This window comes from Manis javanica, chromosome 9 (genome assembly GCF_040802235.1).
Source record: "Manis javanica isolate MJ-LG chromosome 9, MJ_LKY, whole genome shotgun sequence".
NCBI lineage: Eukaryota > Metazoa > Chordata > Mammalia > Pholidota > Manidae > Manis > Manis javanica.
This window is the reverse complement of record NC_133164.1, coordinates 99,425,676-99,452,297: the sequence shown is the minus strand read 5'-3', so window position 1 is coordinate 99,452,297 and position 26,622 is coordinate 99,425,676. Positions and strand designations below refer to the sequence as shown.

The 26,622-nt window shown below is 41.2% G+C and overlaps 1 protein-coding gene across 8 annotated transcripts in view; it reads right to left on the bottom strand.

Moving 5' to 3' along the window:
- Nucleotides 1–26,622, bottom strand: part of SETBP1 (SET binding protein 1) — a 346,243-nt gene that overhangs the window by 44,168 nt on the left and 275,453 nt on the right. The window contains exon 5 of one of the 8 annotated variants that reach the window (XM_073212976.1): nt 7,733–26,622. This exon is cut by the window's right edge and continues 13,226 nt beyond it. The exons of the other annotated variants lie outside the window; for them this stretch is intronic. The gene's annotated coding sequence lies outside the window, so the exon portion shown is untranslated. Of the gene's footprint in view, nt 1–7,732 lie in introns of those variants that run through there. 8 annotated transcript variants of the gene reach the window in all.

Below are 26,622 nucleotides of genomic sequence, written 5' to 3'. Positions count from 1 at the left end.
CCTTGCCCATGGTTATTAGAATTGACACATTAGTGTCTGGACTCAAAAAGTAACAGAAAGAGTGAGAGGTTTTAGGCAAAGGTTTAGGAAAAGAACTCTTGTCAACAAATAGCTTATTTAAAAATTTTATCTAGTTAGCCCTGGTATAAGCAGATAATGGCCTAATGTAGGATCAAGAAATTGCAGAGCCTATTGAAAAAAAAATCTGACTCAATGTCCAATTAGACTACAAGCATGGAAAACCCCCACAAACTCAGAGGTAAGAGATGATGTCCACGTTTGACAAGAACCTGAGCATAAGCTACCTGAAGAAAGGAGAGGAAGCTAAAACCAGAATTCAGGGAGCATATGGAATGGCCACGGAGTGCCCGTGGGGCAAAGGCAGGACTTTACAGAAGATTGAGAAAAATTCCCTGATTGTATTTCTCAAACTTGGAAATTACTACATTTCCCAACTAATAAAACTAATAGTAAAATATTATTTTTCCAGCCTAGATTATGTAAGAAATGGAATGTCTTTGCTTTTATAAGCACCATTCTTTAAAATAATCAAAGTTATCTGAGGGCAGCTTTTTGTTAAGCCAGGAGTTTCCTTGAAGGATAGCCAGCGTAAAGAGTGACCTGGATGCAGGCTTGGGCAGTGGAGACCTCCCCAGTGGTCTCATCAGAGGCATGCCTGCTGGTAAAGAGGATTGGAGGTGGCAAAGCAGGGATCTCCCAGTGTTCCTCGGAACGTCTCCCTTCTGCAGCACCTATTCTCCTCACCGCTGGACAGGTGCCTCTTCTCCATCATCCAGGGCTGGTTCCTGTTCATTCTTTTCAGTATAAACTCAAGTGGCAGGTAACCTCCCTTACCCAGAACTTCCACATCCCTGCCCTTGCAGAGTGCCCCACCTACACCACAGTTCTGTAGACCTTGCTTATGTTCAGTATAACATTTGATTATGTGATTATATGATTAAATTATATAACATTTGATTATATTTCAAACTCAAAGAATCAGTCAGATACATCTTCAATCACTGCTCAGCTTTGGGCAGATGAGTTAATAGAAGCCTTAGATTCCTTGTGGGTAAAATGGAAATAAAAGCTTATGGAATTTTCTGAGGCTTAAATGAAATAAAGATCTATCATGTATCAGGCACACTGTCTGGCACCTATAAGGTATGTTGTTATTAACATTATTACTGTTACATAATAGTAAACTTGAACTCCCAATAAGAGAATTAGTAAGTTGAAAAAAGAGCATGTGTCCTGTCTTTCTTACAGGGTTCTAACAATGTTCACCAGGAAGAGGGCTGGCAAGTGATCACATGATCAACCAATCCATGTTTAATGGTGCTGCATCATTGCATGGGCATGAGAGAGACACACAATCATACCATTAATATTACTACTTCAAGAAGGAACCAGATTTTTTTCCCAATCTATGTAAGAAACATTCCACAATTCAATGAATATTATAAGTAAGAGGATGTGATTTTTATGATTTGAGAAATCACAGAAGAAATAAGAACTGTTCATTATTCCATTTCACAAATATGAAACACAGAGAAGGGGGCATCTAAGTGTCTTTAGCTCACAAATCCTATGAGGCTAAAAGATGTCAAGGGAAAACCACTCAAAGTCTGCAGACTGAATGTCAGAATCACAGAATAGTGGAGCTGGGAAAATTACTTGATGGATCCCATCATTCCACAGAGGAGGGAATGGAGGGTCCTAGCAGTCACACTGTGTGCTGTTGGTGAAGCTGCCCAACAGGGCCTCTGGACATTAGTCCTCTTTCCCAGTCATTAAAGGCATCCACGGCTTTCATGCTATTTTCTTGCCCCGGTGCATGATTCCAACTTTCTTTGCTAATTTTTTCTAATGATTGTGAAGGTCCCATTAGGGGATGCAATGAAATGACATGGGTTGGAGTTGGGCAGACCATTGCAGAACAATCTATAATTTGCTCTTGATAGTAGCTTGAAGAGAGGGAAAACAAACAGGCTTTTAACATTAACAAAGAATCACTGGTAATAGGAGAGATAAGACTACGATTTGTTCTTTGAAAGAAGATGAATAAGTGGTAGTGTCCACAAGCAACAAGGCAGCCTTTGGCCACGATACTGATAGATGGGGTCTTTGGAGCCACCTCTTTGTCTCTGTCACCAGTGGGAAACCATGCCCCAGGCCCTTAAGTTACCCCACCTGCAATGGTCGCTTCCTCTGAGGGGGTTCCTCACTGCCCACCGATAATGGCTGTAAGTGTTCATTAGGGACACAAAACTGGAATGTCATGTTCTTGAAGCTGGAGGGAGTCCTGGTAACCATCTGCTTGTGAAGGAGGAGGCTGGGGCCACCAAAGGGACCCATTCTGCAGACTCCTCAGGTTACGTTTTCATTATTTGCTGGAAGGTGGGGTCTGGGAGGTGTGCACCTCATGTCTGCTGTTGGAGTCTCTCACTCTCTTCTCCCTCTTCCTAAAAAGGGTGCTGTGCCCAGAACCACCTTTGTGGGGGTCCCTCTTCCAATTTTCTCCCACTTCTTAAAAGTACAGGGCACTGACTGTTTGGTTGTGGTGAAAAATCACTGCTGAGTCCTTTTGTTTCCACATTAAGCCCCCGTATCCAGCTGTTTTTATATCAAGCCCCCATAGGCTGGGCCTGGTATAGTGGCCATTTGCAAGGAAACAAAAGAAGAAAAAAAAGAGGCGGATGATGCCAGCTCTTGGAGGTGGGCACAGCAATCCCAACAGAGGGGGGAAAAATTAAAAGATGGCATTTTCATGCAGCCATGAAAGGAGATGGAGGAATCCTTGCTCTCCTTAACAATAAAGGATCCTGCTAATTTTAAGCAGAGTCAGCTCTGAAAAACCTGTAGTTGACTGTGAGCCACTGGCCCTCCAGGGAATAGGAGGTGGTGTGTGTGTGTGTGTGTGTGTGTGTGTGTGTGTGTGTGTGCGTGCGTGCGTGCGTGTGTGTGTGTGTGTGTGTGTGTGTGCATGCATGCAAGCATGCACACCAGTGTGTATAATCTCACAGTGCCCAGAGCCCTGGAGATCCTGGAACACTTCAGTAGCACAGGCCAGATTCATTAAAAACCCTGGCTACAGGCCAGCAGTTAAAATTGAAGCAGCATATTTATTGCATTTTGTTCAAATAAATCTGAAAACGTGTGAATCATATTCCTTGGAGAGATTGGGAGAAGAAGTAAACAACATCAGGCTAATACTTACAAGCCGTGGCGGAGAGAGAACAAAGGTACAGAAGGTTCCCCCGCTACAGGAGCTCTGAGATGCTCGCCCCTCATGGATGGGGGCCAGTGGGGGCTCACTCTCCTGCCACTTCCTCCACTGGCTTGATCTGGCTTTGGTGTCACTTTAGGGTGGGTGGCTCTGCCCTCTGCTCGGGGCTTCTCAGCTGTGCCCCGGCACATTGCACCCTGCTCTGTGGGCCTCTGTTTTCTACCAGATGCTGCTGCCACCATGCTTTCTAATGGCAGCTGCAGAAATTAGCTTCAATTATGGGCTTTCCTAAAATAGTATATATAAGGGAAAATCTCCCCCACCGCCACCAGCCCAGTTCATAGGAAACTCATCAAGAGCTCAAACTGATTATTTGCTTCTGCAAAGCAAAATAAGTAGCTGGTCAGCTTTATCACGCCTGGGCTGTATTTTCTTTTGTTGTTTATCTTTCAGTGATGCTCTGAGGGACTGTCTGGTTTAGGCAGTAACCTCTTTGTCAGGGGAGACTATGGGTTGGACTTTGGGCCACAGTTTCCTCAAGTGTACAATGGTAACAGTTCCCCTCATATGGCAATTATGAATGAAATGTCTATGAAAACATCTAAGTCAAGAACATAATATTCCCATGACCAAATGTCAAGTCTCTTTTCTTTCTCTCTTTAGGAGATGATTTATAGGCATTGTTTTTCTCTGTTCAACCCAAGATGTTTCTGTAGCATAATTTTGCCACCAACTCCCTCCCTCATCTCCTTTCATGATACATGTGCTTGTTGGTGTGAAGCATAGACGAAGGTAGATTAACAGGTGTTAAGTGTGGTCAGCACTCCCCTTTCCTACCCTCAGACATGGCTGCTAGTGTATCTTCAAAAGCCCTCTGAGCCTTCCTACAGGCCTGGGGCTTGGGTGGGATGGTGGCAGGTGTGGTGATGGTCACCCAGAAGAGAGCAGGTGTATGCCTGTTATTTTTAAGGCCTTGGGAAAGGTAGGAGTGTTTCTAAGGGCAAGTTCCCAGCAAAGGTTTCATGGGGAAGGTAGCAAGGGTGAACCAAGACCCAGGAATCTGTAGCAAGTACACAGAGCTGGACAGGGGCAGGGAAATGGGTCCAAAACATGAGAGAACTTGCCGTACCCACTGAGATATCCCATCTTGCTCAGACCCCCGAGAGAGGACAAATGACTTTTGGTTGTTTGGTCTCCATTAAGTTTGGTCTCCCATGTTGCAGAGCAGAACACTGAGGTACAGAGACGGTAAGCAGTTCTCCCTCTGATACTACAACTAACAGATGGCAGAGTCAAATTGAGCAGATGCAAGTGGCTTCAAAGACTTAACTGTGAACTATGCCATACAATTCTGGTTTCTTGGATACTTGATCCTTTCAGGAACTAGACACTGGGTGCCCTTTATGTTTTGGTTTCCTGAGTGCATGCCAGGAGGAAATTCAGTAAGAAGCCACTAGACTGGGCAGTAGTGACAGGAAGCTAAACAAGTTTGCCAGTTAAACAAGAGCATATTGATTAATTTACTTTCATCTAAATGACTTGTGTCCTTGATTGCATGGGCTTAAACTCAGTGTGCTGCCCTGACCCAATAGCAGGCACTCCCTGAATTATCTTTCCTGTGATGGGGTGGATATGCCCTGACTCATCACGACATCCTTCTCTTTCACTCTTTCTGTGTAGGACGGCAGGTCAGAGAGGGGGGAAGACTCTGTGACCGGTGAGGCAGACCAGAGCCAGTTGGACAGCATGAGGATGGATCCGATTCCTTTGAGGCCTTTTAAGTCTCCACCTCCTTGCTATGGTCTACATGGAGTCCGATTGTTGCTTAATGGATGGCCACAGGCAGTCTTCAACAATTCCTGCAGCCTCCATTCTGGCTGCTGATTGTACATCATACACTGGCTTTCCCCACCCCTCCCACTTGGGAGAATTCGAGTACCAAAGCTCAATGATTCATTTTGCTGTGCTGCCTGGCAATTCAGGAAAAAAAAAAAAATCTGCCAAACATCATTTGCTTCTTGAATGAAAGAATGAATGGATTATTGAATTAAGGCAGAACCTGAGATGAAACCAAGTTGTTTAAACACATCTGTGTATTCCCAAGTGTCTCGGACACTGCAGGACTTTTCCTGAAAGCAAATTTAAAAACAGAACAGGGAGAAACCTGGTGGGTGAATTTTGTCTGTCACCACAGTCATCAGAGCTTCAGACTTCACAGCATGGCTGGGGATGTGTAATGACTGACACAGGGCAAGGATATTAAGTGGCTGCTGCTCAAAAACAATCAGCTACTGCCCTAGTAACTAGTCTGTGCCTAAGCAGACCCAGCTCTAGAAACACATCCCTCGATGTTCCCATTGCTGAGGCAACCAGATTTTCACAGGTTCAGTCATGACATGAGTTAATGGTAAAGCAGGTAGGTCGGGTTGATAGCCAAAAGGGTGACTCCTGGGTATCCCCAAGCCACCCTGACCACTGGGAAGAGCAGCAGGGTGGAGGTACTGTGGCTGGCATCAGCCCCGCATCCCACTCTCTACTATGGAGATTCCCTTGGGATCCCTTAATCTGGAAGCTGTCTCAGTTGGTCGAGAGTTTGACCGAAGCCATCATCATGTCTTTTTTAAGTGCCAACCCAACTCCTGTCACCCAGGCTTGCAGTGCCATGTGGATCAATCATACTTTTTATTTTCTGTATTTTAGGATTCTTTGACATTTGGGGCCTTACTGACCCTGGAGAGACTGCCTTTCTCATGGCTGGCTAATTCCCAGTGATAGCAGATGACTTCCCTGACAGCATGCCTTTCATGTGCAAACAAATCAATCCAGAGCCAGTATCCTCCAGGGGACTCCTTTGTGGAGATTTAATAGGTGGCATCACCCTCCCTGTGGCCCTAATACCACCTAGGGCCAGGTACCAGGAGACTAGGGGCCACCTTTGCACCCTGGAGTCTGCTGAAAGGATTCAAATCAGCCATTTCCAAATCTCCCTACTTGCCTGGCTGGTTCCTTCCTGTGAAAACCACAATTAAGGCTTTTCGCCTGGTGCTTCTCAGAGTGCACGCCACAGGCATGGCAGGGCACACCTCCTATTTCTAGGAATCTGTGAGTATAAATCTCTTCCTGTATGAAAGTCATTTCATGTCTGTGTGTCTTACCATACCTGAGGGAAATAAATCCCCAGTGCATTTTAACACACCAAGATGCATGCCTGTCCCTAACCCTCCCCAGCACCCCTAGATTAAGCCTGGAGAATTAAAAAGAGGTCACCCTCCTACCATTCTTTGGTGCCTTACTGTAATATTGGATCTTATTTTATTTCAGGATATTTATTTTACTGAGAGCCTTATTTTTTTAAAAAAGTTTACAAGTATTTCTAACAACAATGTCATCAGCAACCAGGGCAACAAGAAGTAACAGGTATAAAGTAATCCTATATGTTAAGCATTTTCCATGGGCTATTTTCTTTAATTAGCACAGTCTCTATCTGTGGTCTCCAGAGAATAACTGATTGCCTGAGACCGCTCAGCTAGGTGGAGGTGGCACTTGGGCCCTGGCAGTCTGACTCTTGAGGCAGCCCTCAGGGCCAGTGCATGTGAGGGGCAGCAGCTATGCCTGGAGGCAGTTTTAGAAGAGTGCCAAGACCTGTACGCACATCTCTAGAACAGTGCTGTGCAGAGAATGGGCCATAAACCCGCTGGTGGTCGGCAGACTGTTACCTGTCTCCTGAGACAGAAAGAGAGATTGTACCTGTATACAAATCGAGTATGACAATGAGCATGCTGTTTAGTTGAGCTATTTTTCTTTCTCATGAGACTTTGTAGATGAAGGAAGCAATAAGGTGATTTCCACTAAGGCACCATATCCTTGTCTTGCTGTCATGCATGCACTTTGCATGCAATCCCAGCTTTAAAATGGTACATGCTGCCCTCCCCTTGCTCCCCCTTTCTGAGGCACTGGGGCTCTTGCTTTGAGTGCTTCTGCACTCGAGAGATTTGTCTAGATGGTCTTTCTGGTTTATTATTTAATCATTGACCAAATCTTCACTGGGTATCTGCCACTGTGGGGCAAGCTAGTATCACACAGGCATGTCCCTACCTGCCAGGAGTACAAGCCTCTGCTACCCTGGAGGTCCATGACTCTAATGGCACAGTCCTGTTCTAATCAAATAAGACTCATCATTCTGATTGACATGTTCATGTGTGTATACCTTACTTTCCCTAACAGACTGTAGAGTCTCTAATCCTAGAACTGTGCTGTGTATTTGTGTTATCCCCTCAGCATTCATGGCAGTAGATTGTTTGATACACTTGATCACATGAATTAGGTTTTTTATCGAATATCATATGTAATTCTGTCAGCATCCTGTTACAAAATTAACATTTGCCTTTTAAAATTACAGCTTTGCCAACAATATTGTATTATACACTTAAAGTCTTCTGGGAGGGTAAACCTTATATTAAATGTTCCTACAGTAGAAGCAAAAAAGTCATAATAAGAGGGTAAAGAGGGTAGGAGAAAACTTTGGGAGGTGATGGATGAGTCTGTGGTCTTGATGGTTATGGTAGATTCAATGATATCTACTCACCCCCAAACACATCTAGTTCTATACATTAAATATATACAGCCTTACATGTAAATTATACCTGATTAAAGTGGCAAAAACAATTTGCTATAAAGCTAAAAAAAAATTAGGTGTTTATCTTCCTTTAGACTCCAGCCTAAGTCCACACCAGCTATGTTATAGCAGAGACGTGGAGTAGTTGCTTAACCCCTATAAGCCTGGATTTTCTCATCTGTAAATATTCTGAGTATCCAACTCTATGGGGTTGTTTATCATTAGGAATATGACTAATGCATGCCCTGTATTTAGCATAATGTCTGGCACAGGGTAAATGCTCATTTAATGTTTGCTAGTGTTATTGCTTTTGTTGTTACTTTCAGTTAATTGTGAATTAGGAGACTGGGGAGGAGTCCTAGAAACTGATTTTTTGGTGACACTTATGAGAACCTTCTATGATAAATGCTGTCTCAGCCCCATGTTTGATCCTCTGGGGTACCTCTGTGGGTACTTAGTTATTTAAGGGAGGCAAATACATTTTAATATCTTCTTGAGCCAACAGATGTCATGACATATAACACTGTCAAGTTCCTAACAAATTATAGAAAAAAGTTATAAGAAGCATGTGTGTATATATATGTATAGCACATATGTAATTTGGGAGTTATCAGCTTTTATGGATTTTCCGGGCCCAGCATTCTTCTAGTACAGAGAAGAATTAAAAGTTAAGAGTCCACTAGGGTGTGCATTTATCAATAAGCTGGGGGGAAAAGGCACCAGATCATCTTTAATCAAAGTGCTTTTGGGCCCAGTTGAAGCCTCCCTTCATTCCCCACTTAGCCCAAGTCCCCAGGAGGTACAACAGTTCATGACCAAGCAAACTTTCTGGGGTGGCTACACACATCTGTTGCTGGGGACCTACAGTCCTGGGGAGTGCATGGAGAAGACAGGCTTGGGGAGGGGACAAGATGCTTTTGTAACTCAGGATTTTTCCTTTCCTCTTTCTCCTACCGTGCTCAGTAACAGAGCCTCCGAGGCGGGCGACTGTGGTTAACAGGCATTGATCTGTGTACCCAAGGAAAGCCCACAACCGATCAGAGGAAAAGACGTGTGATTAAACAGTTCACTGGCCACCAGAAACAAAAACACAGGGGCTAGAAGGAGCGGGAACAGTGGGGTAGATCAGAAAGAAGGAGGCACAGAGACTCAAGGGCCCTGACTTGGGGTCCCAGCTCCAGAACACGCGGTATACAAACAGGCAAGTCACAGTGTGGGCCTTCCTTTATACATCAAACAGACCGGGTTAGCAGTTCCCAATCTATCTCCTTCATGATTTCACAGAGAGCCCCAGATAAGATCCTAGATGCGACTATTTCTGCAAAACCTCCAAACACAAACTTGAATTCTCGTGTGGCTGGACGAAATGCCCTGCTGGAGTCGCAAATGTATTAGCCAAGAGCCCGAGCAAATCCGTGAATGATAATGGATGGGACTGAATAAGGACCACAAAGCCAAACAATCCCTCAAACAAGAAACAACAGTGAGCGCGGTTACAATCTTCCACGCCCTCTCAAAGCCACTGCTACTGCTGAACCACCCACTGAGGTTATATTATGCCCCATAAAAACCAGCACAATCATTATCTTCCCACCGTGGGGACACAGCCCCGCTCCGTGCTTCGGGCCACGTGCAGCCGCGTCGGAGGCCATATCTCGGCGGCAGGGCTGCAAAGCTGGCACACCTGGGTTGCCACTGGGATCCTGGCACCAGCACCTGCAGCTGCAGCTGCTGCCCGCGCTTCCCCACTGGCGAACACCAAACAGCGTTTTGTGAGATTGGCTGCAGGGCCCGGCGCTGGGAGCGAAACTCCATCTGGTGCCTACAGGTATGGCTGGTGGCTGGGAGGCAGCACTGTTCTTGCGTCCTCCCTTCTGAGAACATGACTTCTGAGGAGCCCTCACTGAAAGGCGTGTTGCTACAGCCACAGCGCGAGATGGCAATTGCCTCCCCAGTCCCCTCCATTTCCTCATCTGCGGAAGCACGCTCTGGAGGGAGGTGCCACCATCCGCCCCACAGCCGAGGGGATGCTGTCTGCTGTCAGAGCCGCTGTAGACACGTGCTAGCCCAACCCAGCGTGGACAGAAGAGAGGGAGGAGGGCTCTGCAGCTCTGTCACTGCATCCCTGGAAACCTCAGGCAGCCGCAGAGGCTGAGCAAGCCCACTAAACATAATGACAGGGCAAATGCATAGGAACAGATATGTGTTCGATGTTGAGTAAAAAGGGAAATGCGCTGCTGAGGAGTTTTAAAAACTTGCTGGAGAGAGGGCCTTGACTAGTTTTTAAAGCATATTGCCTGATCTGGTCCCCCTGCAAGTGGTGTGCATTTTATTCCTTCCCACTACTGTTTATGGCACTTGCCACCTCTTTCCCTGAGCTTTATTCCACATCTCTTCTACATGAACTTTCTCAATTTTAAGTCCATTGACTCCATGAGCAGAACTCTCTTAGAAGCCTCCTCCTAAAGCAGGCCCATCTTCTGGCTGGTGGCTGAATATTCTTTTGCTCAGCTTTCCTATCAGAAATATCACCAATACATTTCCTTTCACTTACCTGCTGGTGAGCCAAAGAATGTTTTGAAAAGCACCTTAGTTTGGGGGATTTTTAAGGAGTTGACCATCAATACTAATTTTGGTAAGTTGCAAGGAAAAAAGGGATGTGACTGATTAGTACATTGCAGTCGTGCATTCTTAGCATGAGATTTTTCTTTGTGGTTAGTGTCTGATCACAGTAGTGGTTTCATCCCTTCACTGAAGCACCGTGGTACAACCCTGGCAGCACTTTGCAGATCACTGGGCTTCTCCTACTTACTTATTTGTAAAATAGCAATCGCAATCCGTGAAATTCTTCTGTCCCACAGCAGCTATATTCCTGGTATGCTCCCTGACTGTAATGATGGAGAAGCTTATCAGGACTGCTCCCAATGTCAATTAATGATGTTTTAAAAAGTGACATGGGGAGTGAACTGAAGAAAGAAAACTGTTCTCTAATCTCAGCAGAAAAATCAGGGAATTGAGCTTTACAGTTCAGAGACTCTGCAGGGTCCAGCAACAGAGAGAAATTTATTCTCTCACCTTTGAATGGAGCCTGGGATCTCACTGCCTGGGTTTGCACAGAAATCTCTTATAAGCAGGACACAATCAACTTGGGGCTGCTGCTGCTCTTCATGCCTACAAGAAGTGTGGTAAAAATATGGTGATGGGCAGTCCTGTGTCTCGTAGGGTGTCTAGCAGCGCCCCTGGCCTCTACTCACTAGAAGTCAGTATAAACCCCTCTCCATAGTGTGACATTATAAAATGTCTCCAGAAATTATGCAGTGGCTTCTGGGGACAAAATCCTACTGCTGGAGAAAACCACTGCTCTAGTGGGATGCAATCTTTCCAAAAGGCTATCCACACCCAAATCATGGAGCCAATCTTTAAGAAAGATCACCCTCCTGAACTATAGAAGAGAGCCACCCTCGACTCTTAGTGTCAATACATATTTGGGTCCCTGTGCAACTAAATGCCTTCTAAAGATTTAAGAAATGTGACCTCAGATTACTATTTTTGTTTTTTCAGGACAATGCCATTCCTCAGGCATCTAATGGAGAAGGGAAAGTGGGGTCTTTTGTTGGACTCACATGAGGATGATTTGACTGTGAGGACATAGATGGTCTTCTTCACATGGGAAGTACTTGGTCTGAGCTGTGTCCAGAGCAGACACTACCCATGCAGTGGGTTTGTGATGGTGTGGCTTGCATAGACTGCCAGTGTAATCATGCTCCTTGAATAGGAAAAAGGTCCTGGGCTCACATACATACATGGTTTGCCGTGGAAGGGAGCCATCATGGAAAGCAATCCCAGTGGTACCGCCATTGGTCAAATGTGGCTCAACATTTGAAACTCTATGAGAACCAGATCATGAGTCAACCAACAAAGTCAGTCTCAGGATCCTGTCACCATCATGGATTGGGAACTAAAAACTATACTGATTCACTATTGCTTTGTACATAGGATGAAGATTCTTCCCTGACTGAGAATATGCTAAATGAAATGCACCAGAGTCTCTGGAGGCAATACCCAGGAATACTTTGAAAATTCTTTGAGCAATGGCAGCTTTGAGCAATGTGATGAATCCTCTTGAGACAAGAACTTATTGTTTAGTTCAGTACATGTTGGTATATTTCTTATATGGATTAATCTAATTACTCAATACTAATATCTCATATAGACTAAGGGACTCATCCCCTGACCCCCCTGACAATCCATGTCCTTAACTCCTCATCTCTGAAGAAGCAGTGAACTAAGGCCCTCACTATTCTAGTCTTCGGCCAAGTTTCTACTGTTCCCCAAAGGATCACATTTTCAACCAACTCCTCAAAACTGGCCTGGAAAGGTAAAAAGAACCAATACCTTTCCAAGGAAAGCTCAACATTATCTCAAGGGAGGCTGCTGCTGAGGTCTGAGTATTTTGGAGAAAGAACCACAACATGTCCGCAAAGCCTGGAGACTTCAGGTAGGATAGTGAAACCACACCCATGAGGCCATAAGCAGAAGCACTTAAAACTTGGCACTGCCCCTTGGGAAGCATGCACAGGCTTAAAACTGTAAGTGTAAAAGACAGCGGGGGTGGAGGGAGAGAGGAAGGGAAAGAGAAGGTGAATGAGAGAACTGTTTCATCCCTGGCCACCATTAATAACACCAACCTGTAATAAATCTCAAGGAAATAGGAAGAACAGTGTTGAGACAAACACTGAATTCCAGGGGAGACCAGACCTGTGTTTTAAAAACAGGGCCATGTGCTTCGGAAGGAATGCTGTGTGCTTAGTCTTGTTTATAACACGGCAAAGGATTCAAGAATATAATGTGTTCCTCTTGGCAAAAAAAAAAAAAAAAGAAAGTAAAATGATTCTCCTCCACCCTCATCCTCTACCACCCCTTCTACCCCTTGATCAGTTCGGATCCCAGATCTAAATGATAGGATTCTATACTACATTTCTGGAATGTTCGGTTTGGGCCTGTCTGTCATCGGTGCAGCTAGATGATGGGCAGCTTTGTTTTTTCAGAGAGAGATCAATGTGCGGAAGTAAAGATTTTCTGAGGAGCTTTTCAGATTTGTTGGATCTGAGGTATTTTTAGGCAGTTTATTTTTTTTAAATGTTTGAGGCAGGGGCTTTGGATAACGTACAGGATCTGGAGATGCAGAGAGGAGCATGTCCCTCTAACTCTGTGGGAAGAAAATTCCACCTGGACTTTATTCTGTCTTGGACGACTTTCCTGAGGTGTCTCAGCATAAGTTCGCTGAGAGTGAAGGTAGTGCAGTGAAGGAGCACGGATTTAGGAGTCTTGTGTCTTTCTCTCCTTTCCTGGTGGTGCCATCTTGGGTATGTTGCTTGGCCCTGCTAAGCCTCGTTTTCCATCGCTGCAGAATCAGAGTGGCCATGTCTTCATTGCAGGGATTTGGCAGGGCTCAACGGGAAAACATCTGTGGGGCAACTCGCAGAGGCCAGCACACAGGGTGCAACCGGGAACGTTACTGCCATTCCCGCCGTGGTTCCCCTGGAGGATGATGGGATTGGGAGTGCAGAGCTGGAAAAGCCTGTGAAGCATGTCTGTCCTGCCCTCCTCCTCACACAATAGCCCCTTCTACCACATCCCTGGCAGTTGGGAAATCCAAGCTCGGCTTGAATGCAGGCTAACCACCTCCTGGAGTGGCCTATCCAGTGTGGACAGCTCTTACTGTCAGAAAGTCTTACTGGGAGCCAACAGTTGCCTCTCTCTGCTTTCTGCTCGTGTAGAATTCTGACATTTAAAAGCAACAGTAAAAACAACCGGCACTTTTTGTTCATACCATGCACTGGCCTACGAGGTTTCCAGGCATTATCAAATTTCATCGTCACGACAACCAGTGAGAAGTTATTGTCGTCCTCATTTTATGCCTAAGGAAACCGAGGCTTTGAGTGATTATGCAACTTACTAAAAGACATTTCACACAGCAAGTGGAAGACCTGAGACTTGAACTCAAGTTCAAGGTCTGATTCCCAGTCCATGTGGCGATCCTTAGGCTACACTGCTGTCCTCTGTAGCTGGAGCATTTAGTCACTGTGAGATTCACAGGAGGTGCTCAGCTAGTGGAGAATGGATGAATGAATGAACAAGGCACACCTACTAAAGAAGCATCCTATTAGCAGAGTAGTCAGGACCTGGACTGTTGTAGCCTCCATTTTGATGGTGTCCTTTAATACCTCTCGGCCTCATCTTTATTGCTCATGGTGTCTTTGTAACTCAGCACCACATTTAAGCAGACAAAAGTGTGAAGCATGCACTTTGTCTAGTGTAAAGCTTCCTAAGGATGTGTATGTGTGCATATGTGTGTGTGGTGTGCATTTTCAGTGGGACACCCCAGATCCAATTATACAGAATTTTAGCATCTTTGTTACTATTCAAGGCCTTCATTTTATTCCTATAAACTTCTTCGCTTTTTTGTTCTCTTTTGCAATGAGAAAATTGTAAGATGGAAAAGCTGTGGAAACTAGAGAGGTTTCCTTATCAAGTCTAAACACATATGCGTATTTTTAAAGTTTATATTTAGTAAGATTTGGAGGGGAGAGGGCTTTCTAATGATTTCCAGGGCTCTTCTAATTGTAGTACCCAGTCCTATCCCTACACCCCTTTCCCCCATGCTGTTTCCAGGCAGGAGCATGTACAGAAAACCTCGGGGAATCACACAACACAGGCTAACCAGCATTCTGGTTGCTCACTGCAGCCCCTACTTGCCCCCTAGGTCGGGTTCTCATCCCTGGCTCCTGCTTTTCCCTTGTGACTGTGTCTCTTCCTAGTAACTTGATTCTATTAACCCAAGTGTGCTCTTGTCTGTCCAAGTCCAATGTCTGCAAAGGTTCCCTAATAACCAAGACCAGTCTCCTGTTTCATTTTCTACTGGGGATGGGAGTTGTCTCAGAAGCCCAGCCTAAGCGTCCTTATGCTAGGTTATATCCCTCTTGCTTAAACACCATCTGAGACTCATTGCTGGCCTTCATGATGGCAAGTAGTCAGACCTCCAATGCTGGTAGAGGAGGCAGGCGTACAAACACTTCACTGCCACAATACGAAACATTGGCCCCGTGGACAAAAGAATATTGGCAACTATAGTCTCTGGTTAAATGAAGAAAAACCAACAAGATTTTTATGCTCTGCTTTTCTCCTCCCCCTCTTGATTAAACATTTTCATTTGGCTTTATTTAATTTCTCTATGATCTGTCACAAGCTCTTGGTAAAAAAACCTCTAGACTGTAAGCTGCTAGGGGCAGGGTGTAACATCAGCTTATTAGTTTTATTGGCAGTTATTCAGCATTACACGATGAACAGTTACGTCCTCAAGAATACTTGTGTATCATGTTGGGGGCTGTGCATACATATACAAACTGAGTCAAGCAGTATGAAATGGATTAACCAGGTCAGTTAATTTTAGCAATGCGGGCAAGTTAATAACTGTTGTTTCACCCTTTACTATAGTAAGAGGATTTGCCATGAGTTAGGTTGCTCTAACTTTCTGTTCCATTGTGCCTATGGGTAGACAAAGCCCTAGGCTTATAATCCATTAATATGAGATTAAAAAAATGCAAGTGATATGGATACATACTGCACATGTCCCAGAGTTCATTTTAGGGATCATTTAGTAGATAATATCAAGATTGAGGACTTCTTGTCCTCCCACCCACTCATATCACATAACATTGAGAGTAATATAAGAATAATAGAAGCTATATTTTTGTATTTTGCAAGTATCATTCTTATGCTGTTCTGCATTCTCTTTTAAATGCTTAATTAATCAATGAATCAAAACTTATTGGAAACCTTTGGTTCTCAGCCTTAGTCAGCCACAGTAGGGCTCAAAAGGTGTATGATGCATGGCTCCTGTTCTTGAATAATACATAGTCTGGTGAGAGAGAACAGACTCGTCCATTAGATTGTCATCAAACAACTTGGAACCATGCAAAAGTAGATCTCATATTGCTAATCAGAGCTATAGGAATAAAAATAAAAGAAATAATTTTTATGAGCTAGAATAAATAGTAGGGGCTGCTTTATTTAGGAGTGAGGTCTTTGTTGAGGCTAGAAGGATATTCAAAATTATTAACTCTTTTATTACATGTAAGAACAAGAATATTCTATCTCCACTGTATTAGGTTAACATTAACAGTTTAAGACATCATTAGCTTTGCCTTAGCTGGGTGCCTAAGAATCTCATCACGTCTTTTTTCTCATCAAGCCAACAAGCTTGAGAAGTCATAGTGGTAGAGTGACAAGTGTTTTCGGTTAGGGTTGTTTTAGAACTACATCTCATAAAAGAGCAGTAAATAATCCTATTATGGAGTTCTAGTGGTGTAGGTGGGTACACCATAAACCAACATCCCTGTGGATTTACTTTCCTGGATCCAGCTTGCCCAGCATTATCCCCAGTGCTCAAGTTTAGATTGCTTCACGGCACAGGGAGGAGGGCAAGAGCCCCACCCGAGGGGGAGCGTATTTCTAGGCATCTTTCAGTCAAGGCCTAGAGAGCTATCTCCAGATCTAGCTGTATACGGAAAAGGAACGGCAGTCGTTTAGATCAGCGCTGGAAGCTGTGAAGACAGTCAATATGTCTACTGAATGGTGCATATGTTTGACTAGAAACAGACACATGGGTTTATGTGTATACAATTTCAGTCTGTGCAGGGCAAGTGAATTCCCTGGGGTCCTTCATCCTCGCCACTCACCCTTGAAGAGGAAAGTTCTATAACTGGTCTGAAGTCAGGGAGAGGTAGCCACAGAGTAGTCGAGTATGGGGCAAGTTCCTGGAGTAACCAGAGACTCCCCTTAAGTGGGCCACCACCCAACACACCTTGTCCACTTTTAGCTGGAACCGCTGGAAATGCCCAGTCAAGGTGGGGCTTAGCCTCGGATTCCAAGGCTTTTCTCTGCCCTGGAAATACCACACAGAGTTCCTCAGCACACTGCCCACTCACCACTGGCCTGGCTTCTTTAAAGCTCTGAAGAACCATAAAGACCCCAATGTCCCATCCTTTTAACTAGAGCAGGGGCTGCTAAACAGCCTCTTGCTGCCTTTTGCGTGTGGTGCTAATTAACATGATCCAAGTTACAATATGTGTTAAAGATTCCAGTTTTGTTACTTATTTAATGAGCTTTGTGGGATTTGAACATGAGACTCAAAGTAGCAGGGGAAACCTCATAATTAGCTTCAATTACAAGAAGTTCCTACGCATTAAGACTATTTGATGAACTGCCGTGGGAAGGAACCACCGACCAGATACAAATCACTAATTTTGTTGCATTTATTATTATACTTATTTTCTTCCTAATTAGTACTGATTGGCTTATGATCCTAATTAATGCAAAGGAATTTGGAATGGTATACAATGGTATGGATTAGAAGATGCCAGCATGTACAACTGCTAAATTATTGCTAATTGTTATTTACATGAGGCCTGGAAGACTAAGTAATGCAATGCCTAATTAGCATTAAAGATAAGGTATCCATTTCCAATTTACACTAAGCCAATGGAGATCCCATCATTAGTTTAAAACACTCAGTCCTTAGATTCCAAGAATTGCACCATTGTATAATGACCTCCACCTAAGGGAAGACTGTTTTTTTCTTGTCTTCCATTGCATCTTGCCAGGGCTTGGCTAGAACTCTGCAAAAAAAGTTACACCGGAATACTCAGCGTCACGCTGGCAGTGGGCTGCAGTACTTAAGGATTAGAGCTGGGAGCCAACTGGCAAAGAGGGCAAGCATAAGGCCTCTATTTGTTCCAACAGTGGAAGGTGTGTGTATTGGCAGCAGTGTGAGGTCTTGAGAGGCAGGCTTCTGGGAAGACCCAAGCCCATCTTGATGTTGTGGTAGCAATGAGGTGATGCCCTTTGAGCACTAGTGATGCCTATTCTGGAGAGCTGGACAGGGGCGGATGTTGCTTCACTACTGCAGGTTGCTATAACAAGAAGGTCCTGGAATGGAGAGATCTACATTTCAACTTTCAGAACGAAAGACCCTCAGGCAGGCCTGCTCATCCCTGATCACATCACATTCCTTAAGGCAAATGCTGCCCCTCACTCTAATCTGCTCTCCCGGAGTGAACGCTGTTTCCTAGTGGGCTCCAGGAAACCTGTGGGGATATACCCTTCGGCTCAGACCGTCCTCGACTTACCCTCACTGCTCCTGCATGAGAGTTTCCACCAGTCTGCCTCTTCCCTCTGTGTCCTTTCTTCACCTAAGCCCTTATCTTTCCCCCTTTTCCCTCTGCCTTCTCTTTAGCTTCTGCCTCAATCCAACCTCCACGGAATGAAAAGGAAGAGTATTAGAAGAGCGGTCAGAAGACCTGCCTGACTTGACTTTACAAGTCACATCCTGTCTTGGGCCTTGAGGTTCTCCATCTCACAAGGTGGAAATGCTAACATCTGCTGCTCGGTCCCTTCCTCACTGCAGTGCTTGGAAGCTCACACAGGAAAACGCAGGCAAAAGCCCTTTGGAAATGCTCAAATTGTATATAAACGGGAAGGGTTATTAGAGTCAGTTCAAGCACTTTATCTTCACATGGAGGTGTCAGTGCCCGCGGAGTGAAGGTGGAGACAGGGGCGCCCCCCTCTTTTTCTGTGGTGCTGACAAACACACAGAGGTCCCTCCCAGCAGTGCCTGCAAGGCTGAAAGAAGCCATGGAGAGGAGCTGGCTTCTGTCCAGGCCCCTAAACTCCACATGGGAAGTTCCTCTTCCCCACAAGCCCTGAGTATGTTGACACTGAGAGCCCTTTACTAAGAATCTGTGCCGGGACAAGCAGCCTCTAGTTTCTGTGATTCTCTGAGAGACTTGTTTTGAGAAGACTTTTCATCTTCCAGGCGAACATCATTCCTGGCCAGCAGGCTTATTTACAGATGCTATTCTCTGCAGCCTTATAAGTATTTTGTATTTTTAGAGAGAGAAAGACTAACAAGGACAGTAGCTACTTGATGTCTAATACCATATAAGCTCTGTATTGGGTTTTGTGGGGAGCCTCATTCCAACTTCACAATGGGCCTGGTGAGTTGTGAATTCTCAAAGTTGGGAAAAGACATTTTCCTGACAAAGATTAGTTCAAATAGTCTGGTAAGGTTATATGTGTGATATCAATACATTATATAAAATACATACTATTTCCCCAAGAGAAATAGTGATTGGCCATAAGAAATTCATTATTTACTCCTTTTTAAAAATAAGTTAATAAAATAGCCATGTTAAGAAAACTTAATGCCACATGCTTTATGCAAACTTTAAAAATTATTAGATATATCACACTTTATACATACAAAGCAGATATACATATAGTATGCATATATTCCACATATGTAAATTTAACTGCATGTTATATGTGTACTTATCTATATATTGTATACATATGTATGTATATACACATTTAAAGAATGTGTTCATATGGTCATTTACATTTACAAAATGTAAATGACATGGTCAGTTATGTACTACAACCCAACTTAAGACAGAATATCACCAGTTTTGTTCTTCTGACACTCCTATGTGTGTTACCTCCACTCCTGACATGATGCCTCTGAATAAACTTGAAAAAGGCCCTCTTTAAGTGAAGATGCTTTGCTTACACCAGAGTAAAGGCTTAGGCATAGCTTTAAAGGACCAGATTTTAGCTCCCATCACCCTCTTGGCTGGAAGACCTTGTGCAATGAACAAAAATAGTAGGCAATATTGACCAATGTCCTCTTTGCAGTTTTATTATATATATATCATACATATATGGTTAGTGAAACAATATGTTGTTTTTCATACTTTTGAACATAATAGAAATAGTCACATGTTTTTCTTGGTCAACACTTGTTTCTGAGATTCATCCAGGCTGGTGTGTGTAGACATGGCTGGTTCATCATTTTCTTTACTAATAGCATTCCTTTGTATTAACCTACATTTGATTGATCTACTTTCCTGACAGTGAGCACCCAAGGTGTTTCCAGTGTTTAGTTATTGAGGAAAAAAATGGTGCCCCATGAGCACCCTCATGGTTATTTTCTATGCAGGTGTGCAAGAGTTCCTCCAGAGTAGATATTTAGGAATGGAACCCCTGGGAAATAAGTTGTGGAGACCTTGCATCTTTGATTTTACTATATTGTGCCAAGCTGTTTTCCACAGTGGATATGCCAACTGATACTCCCGCTAGCAGGGTATAAAGAACTCTCATTGCTGTACAACTGCCCCAAATACTGGCATTATCAGACTTTAATTGTTGCCAATCTGGTGGATGTAGTTTTAATGCGCATTTTCCCAATTACAAGTAAGGTTAGCAACTTTTCTCGTGTCCTACTTTTCATACCTTTTATCGAGGTTATTTGTATCAGATTGCTTGTCTTTTTCTTATTAAACTGTAGGAGTTATTTAAACACACAGAATCCTCCTCCTTTGTTAGTTATATGAAATGCAAATATTTTTGTAGTTGATAGGTTATCACTATCCTTATAATGTCTTTTGATAAACATTTTTTATTAAGATAGATATAACAATTCTTTATGGCCTGCATTTCCTATCCTGAGATGATAGAATGTTTTCCAAAAGTTTAAGGCTTCATCTAGGACATTCAATTATGTACAACATTTGAAAGTGGGTTTGTGCACCTTAGTATCTAGTAGGGAAAGTCTCTACCCCTTCTTCTTTGGGAGTACATTTAGCTATTTCTGTACCTGCTAAACAGGCTTTCCATATGAGATTTAGAATTATAAAGTTAAAAACAATCTGCTTGTTGACATTTTAATTGGAATTCCATTCAATCTATAAATCGATTTGGAGAAAACTGATACTTTTATGATGAAGAGTCTTTGTAACCATCGGTAAATATCTTTTCCAATTTCATTTTTTAATATATTTCAGTAAGTCACATTTTAAAAAATGAAATCATGCATATATGTTTTTGGGCTTATTTCTAGGTACTCTATTATTTTTATTATTATAAATCTGCATTTCCATATATCAGTAACAAATAGAAATACAAAAAAGGCTTTTCCATATTTATTTCAACTTTATCTTATTATACTTTTATTAATTTTGCTAACTTGTTCATATATTCTTTCTGGATTTTAATGTAATCATATCATAAGTGAATAATGAGTTTTATTTGTACTTTTCCAAACACTATACCTTTTATTTCTTTGACTTTCCTTATCATGCTGGCTGAGACTTTTAATGCAACTTTGAACAGGAGTGGTGACAGTGAGGATCCTTCCCTTGTTTCTGATGGGAAGGGGAAGGCTTTTAATGTTTCACTGTTAGTATGAGGCCTACTGAGGGTTTTCTCTTGATATTTTTTTTTATCAGGATAAGGAATTTCCTTTCCACTCTTAGATTGCAGAAAGTTTTTATTATAAATTAATGTTGACTTTTATGGAGTGACTGCTGCATCGAGATAATCACATGGCTTTTCTCCTTTGTTCTGTTAATATGGGGAATTACATTAATATGTTTTCTAATGTCAAATCAAAATTGTCTTCCTGAACTAATCACACTTGGTCAGAATATATTCTTTTAAATACACTGCTGGATTAGGTTTGCTATGATTTTGTTTGGAACTTTTATATTTATATTGATGGGTGAAATTGGCTGTTTATCTATTAAATTATGTGCTTGATGGTGATCTGGCTGCACCTCGGGGAGAGGTCCCTTTTCTATGCTATAGATGAGTCTGTGTAAGAATGAAATTCTTGGTAGCAATAAATAAAACGTTTTTGAACTGGGTTGTATTGAGAAGACTCTAGACTATTGATTCAATTCATTTATGATGAAAGATTAATTTGGTTTTGCTATTTCTTCTTGAATCAATTTTGGTAAATTACATTCTTTTCTAAAATTGCCTGTTTCACTTAAGTTTTCAAACACGTTGGCATCTAGTTGTTCATCATACAAGTCTTTTCATCTCAGTTGCATCTATAGATGTATACCCTCCATAACACCATTTTTCGACTTTCCTTCTTTTTCTAGTATCTTTCTTTGCCTACTATCCTCTTCCCACCTTGATTATTCTTGCCATAGATTCATCAGCTCTCAGTCTTTTCAAACAAACCTCTGACTTTGTTGGCCTTCTCTCTTATGCCTGTGTTTTGTATTTATTGATTTTTGCTCTTACCTTTATGATTTCCTTTCTTCTATTTTCTTTGGGTATTTTCATCCAAAAATAATTTCTAATTTCTTAACTTACATAGTAAGCATTTCTTGTCCTAGTCTTTTAGATTTTATTTTCTAATATAAATCTTCAAATTTATAAATTTCTCTGCATCCTGTATGTTTTGATATGTAGTATTTTCACTAATATTTAATTCTAAATATTTTGACCCATGAGTTAATTGGGAGTGCATTTTCTAATTTACAATGATTTGAGGTTTTAAAAAATATCTTTTTGTTAATTGAGTTTTACTCCAATGCCTTTTGTTAGAGAATATGATCTCCATGACATTGATTCTTTGAAACTTGATAGACATGCTCTATGGCCTAGTATATCATTAAGTTTCATTATTGTTCTACATGTGCTTTGTCATATATTCTTTTAGATAGATGTGACATTTATGCATGTTTATTACTTATGCAGATTTACAAGTTGTTCTTCTCCAACTTCTTATATTGTTATTGTCTGTTTTTGTTTGTTTGATTCATTACTGAGAAAGACTGGTTGAAATTTTACATTCTGAGATCAAGTTTGTCAATTTCTCCTTTTCTCATCTTTGCTATAGTATTAACCTATGTTATTACATACATAAAAGTGAGAGTTTTTATCTATTCTTAGTTTTAATTCAACAATTTATCATTAAGGTTGTGTTAAGACCCTTTTGATTGCCAATAACTTTTTTTTAAGGTAAAGTTGTTAAAGGGTATTTTGGATGATATTAATATATCGATACATCAGCCTTCTGTTACTGTTTGGTATATTTTCCCCACATTTGTATTTTCAGTCATATGTTTTTACATATTTAGGTATGTCTTATAACCAGAATATTTCTGGATTATGGATTTGAAGATCCAACCTGATCTGTTGATGTTTTTATATTTCTATGATTACTGATTTCTTTGGATTACTTTAAGCTTTATATTACAACATTTTTCAGTTTATGTTTTCTTCCTTTTTTTATTTTTTATTTTTCTCATTTCTTCTGTCACCCTCACCGCCCCCTCCCAATGGCTTATAAATTATATCTCTCATTCTACCTATTTATGGCTATCCTGCACTCTGAAAACCATATTTCATATAATATCATTGAAAGTTAATACTGTCTTTTCCAAACAATAAATTAAGTATTTTCATGTTGTTACTCCTATTTATACTATAATTATTCACTATTTGACTTCTATCTCTTTAACATTGAAAATTAGATATTATATTTATTGTCTTTATGGCCAATATTTGTATATTTAAATTTATACACACTTTGCCCATTCTCTTTGTTCACTAAATCTTCTTACATCTCAGACCTTCTTTCTGGGATGATAATTTTTCTTTTCGAAGTACATATTTTAGATATCTCCTGAGGGACTGTCTATTGGCAGTAAACATGTTCAGTTTTGTTAGATTTTAAAATACCTCCATTCTTGTTTTTGGAAGGTTGTAGTGCATAAATATTTTTCTAGTTTGACAATTTATTTTGAAGAAAGTTTTCAAACTGTGCTGGATTTCATTCCTACTTCAGAGAAGTTAACTAAAACCCTAATGATTGTTTTGTGAAGGTTTTTAAAATCTCTTTGTCCTGGCTGCTCTTTGATTACTGTGTGTCTACCCTGAGATTTTTTTTTTTAACATGTATCTTGTTGGAATTTCTTGGGCTTTCTGATTTTGGTGATCTGTGCCTTTCATCAGTCCTGGAAATTCTTAATGATGATTCTATCCCTATTCCTTCTATTATCTCTTGTCTGGACCATCAATAGAAGACATGAAAAACCTGCTCTTTATCTTATGATTCTCTTAATCTTTGTTTAGTATTTTCCACTATTTTCTGTTTATGTATATATAATTTCTTGGGACCTATCTTCCAGTTTAATGATTCTCCCTTTAGTTCTGATTGATTTGATATAGCATCTATTCCTGAGTTTCTAATTTAAAATATTATATATTTCATTTTTAGAATTTCTATTGGGGTAGTCTTCAAATCTACATTGCCATATTTCACAGCCTACTGTACTTCTCTTTTGATGTCCTTTATATTTTCAAACATATTAAGCATAGTTTATATATGAGGGTGATTCACATTTTTGCAGACTCAGTGGGATCTTATTCTACTCTTTGTTGTTTCTGCCGACACTTATAAAAACTTTTTCCTTCACCGATTTTGCACTGACATTGTATTATGATTCATATTTTTGGCATTTTATCTGTGAGAATTTTTGCATCATGTACTTCTAAATGCACTTTTCCAGAGATAATGCACACTTACATCTGCTAGATGCCTAAAGATTCTACCAACTCAGAGGCATTTTAAACTAAAAATTTGGCTTGGTCATTTTAAGGTCACAAAGAAAGTTTCTATTTTGGCTCTCTGAATGAGGGAACTGTCATAGGATTAAGATTTCTCAGAGGTGACTGGTAGGCTTCAGGCAGAGCAGAGACAGGCAAGATTCCTTTCTGTCTTTGTGGGGTAGGTTATATTCCAGTTATTCTTTCACTGAGGGTTTTATGTTATGAAATCCGGCCCTTATGAAGGGATTGTGGATCATACCTCCCACATTTCATGGACACTACATTTGTCTACTATTTCCTTTGTGCAGCTCAAATGAGAAAGTCTGGATAGCCAGGGATAAGCAGATGCTCCCAGAAAATCCAGCAACTTTAAGACTACCTATCTCTTTGTATTAGTGTTTTCTGATCAATTTTAATTTCTAAAGAACCTCATCCCATCACACACACACATACCTGGATATGCATTTAAAAAAATGTCTGTTATATTTTATTCAGGTCTTAAAGGTTTTGTCTCAGAAGAGTTTTAAAGTATATCTTATCTGCTATATCTCAAAAATGTAAATCTTTTTTGTGACTTTTAATTTCAAATATTAATACAAAGTGACTAACTTCTCTCCTTTATAATTAGCACTTATTTTTTCTCAGTCTCATTCAGGCAATTGGAAATTCAGTTAATTAACTAAAGCAGCTACACCGTAAGTACATTGCAACTTCTTTTTGAAAAGTAATCTTTAACTTGTTTTAGTAATATATCCTACAATTTTAAGTCAATTTTCTTTCTAAATCCTAAAACAAAACCTGAACATGGCATCCATGTCCCCTCCTTTCCAAATCATATGAATGTGTGTACATTTCTATTTTTTCTAGAAAAGGGCCTATGATTTTTTAGCAGCTTCTGAAGTAGGCAATCTTAATAAAAAAAGATTAAGAATTGCTTATCTTAGAGAAATATCAACAATGAAATAAGTTCACATTTATAGAAGAATTTTGGAAACTATGTCTGGGAAAAGGGAGTGAAAAATATCCCATGAGAAACAGTATATATAGCTATAGTCATCTATACTTGTGGGCTTGTCTAACTATAGATCAATTTGCTTATATATACAGAATGAACACACACATGTGACCACATTCATATATATTAATGCACATGCTACTCCGCTAAAATATAGTAAGTGGGAATGAGATCATGGTTATCAATAATAAATTTGTTTTAATTAGGTATATTTCTCTACTAGAAGCTTTAGGAAAATAAACTGTTTGATTTTCTGGGAGAATCAAACTGATCATTACTGAGAAATCCCGGACAGCCCTCCTATCTAAAATGGGTAATTCTAAACTAACATTATCCATCCTGACCTCTCTGCCAGACCTGGCTCCAAGCGACCTGGCTGTTTCCATAAATCCCATCTTTCAAAGAAAAAGGTATTTCAGATATTCAAAAGAATGTGGCAGGGCTTTGAAAGAATTTCTAAGAAAGCTCCAAAACATTTTGAGCAGAAGCAGCTGTATGAGAATCTGTGTTGTCTAGTCATTGCTGGGCAGGCAACAATCCTCGTTTGGGAGTTTGGGTGCCAGTGGCTTCCTGAGTCTCAGTGTTTTATAGCCACCTTATTCCTGCATATCTTAAAGATCACATGTAGCTGGAGAGCGGTCAGCAAAGTAACTTTCCTGGCTGTTCTGCAGAAGGAACTTTAAGTATGTCAGCCAGTGACTATGTCTCTGGTATAAGGTGACACCTTGACATCTGTAGGAGCAATGCCCACTGGAAAAAGTGATATCACTTTGCAGTTGTTCCTTAGATGCTGTGTAGCATAATGTATGTTTTTCATCCTCATTTTAAACCAAAAGCCTAGAAATCACCTGGTCCTTTTTTTGCTGGCAGTAGGACACTAGTGGAGTATTGCATACTCTAGTTCTCTGCTCCAAATACTGTTTTAAAAACAGAAAGTCTTATGTGAGCTGCCCTGCAGGATCTCTCTGGCCATTTTGTAAATCTGGGAGGAAGACATGGTACTTAAGGGACAATGTAGCTGGTTAAAAGTTGAACACTGAAAATGAACAATGAAGAATCCATACTTCTAAAAGCTGATTAAAGTGACCTTGTGGATACTAAATCGTGGATTACGGAGTGATCACTGAGAAATTGATAGACTGGCACCTAGACACTGTAAAAACAGAATAGTTGTATTGTAGATTTAAATTAAGTCTCTTTAGGAATAGAAAAAGAATCATCACACAAGTAATCTCATGGCCTTGTATGAGATTCATAAAATATAACTGTGCTCCTTGATGGATTCCACAGCTTAAA